Source organism: Dermacentor silvarum, chromosome 1, assembly GCF_013339745.2.
Source record: "Dermacentor silvarum isolate Dsil-2018 chromosome 1, BIME_Dsil_1.4, whole genome shotgun sequence".
Classification (NCBI taxonomy): domain Eukaryota; kingdom Metazoa; phylum Arthropoda; class Arachnida; order Ixodida; family Ixodidae; genus Dermacentor; species Dermacentor silvarum.
The window spans coordinates 306234562-306235786 of record NC_051154.1 but is presented as its reverse complement, the minus strand read 5'-3'; positions in this window follow the sequence as shown (position 1 = coordinate 306235786).

Below are 1225 nucleotides of genomic sequence, written 5' to 3'. Positions count from 1 at the left end.
TATTCTATTCTGACTATGTGATAATGCATGTATACGATGTGTGCACCACTCGCTGATTAGAGACTATTGTAAGGTGCCATTATTGTTCATATTCTTAAGACTTTCTTCTGCAGTGCAGTGGAGTGATTGAACTTTTTCATTGTATGTACCACGTTTTTTTTTTTCACGTTGTTGTGTTGCTGTGCAAACGTTGCTTATATGAGAAGGCTATTTTAAACCCTGTATGTGGTAGGCTAAACCCATTCAAGAGCTAAGGAGTAGCCGGCGCCTTATTTGTGCGTCAACATCTCCTCATATTTTTTTTTTTTTTTGCAAAAAATGAAAGTGTCCAACTCAAGAGATCAGATAGAATTCGCTGAACTGTCAAAACTGATCAACAAGAAGAAAGTAAGGGATATTCGAAATTATAACGTGGGAAAAATTGAGGAAGCCGTAAAATATGGACGCAGCATGAAATCAGTAAGAAGAAAACTAGGCATAGGACAAGGCAAGATGTATGCACTGAAAGATAAGCATGGTAATATCATCAGCAATTTCGATGACATAGTAAAAGCAGCAGAAGAATTCTATACTGACCTGTACAGTAGCCAAAACAGCCAAGCTTCTTCCATTCGAAATAGTGATGAACCGGATACAGAAGCTCCTTCTATAACTAGCGATGAAGTTAGAAGGGCCTTGAAAGATATGACCAGGGGAAAAGCGCCTGGAGAAGATGGAATAACAGTAGATTTAATCAAAGATGGAGGAGATATCATGCTTGAAAAGCTTGCGGCCCTTTATACGCAATGCCTCACCACTTCAAGTGTACCAGAGAGCTGGAAGAACGCCAACATTATACTTATCCATAAGAAGGGAGACGTTAAAGAATTGAAGAATTACAGACCCATTAGCTTGCTTTCTGTATTGTATAAAATATTCACCAAGATAATTTCCAATAGAATCAGGACAACACTTGACTTCAGTCAACCAAGAGAACAGGCTGGCTTCAGGAAGGGGTATTCTACGATGGACCATATCCATGCCATCAATCAGGTAATCGAGAAATCTGCGGAGTACAATCAACCTCTCTATATGGCTTTCATAGATTATGAAAAGGCATTCGATTCAGTAGAGATATCAGCAGTCATAGAGGCATTGCGTAATCAAGGAGTGGAGGAGGCATACGTGAATATCTGGCAATATCTACAAGGATTCCCAGCTACATTGGTTCTCCACAGAAAAGTAG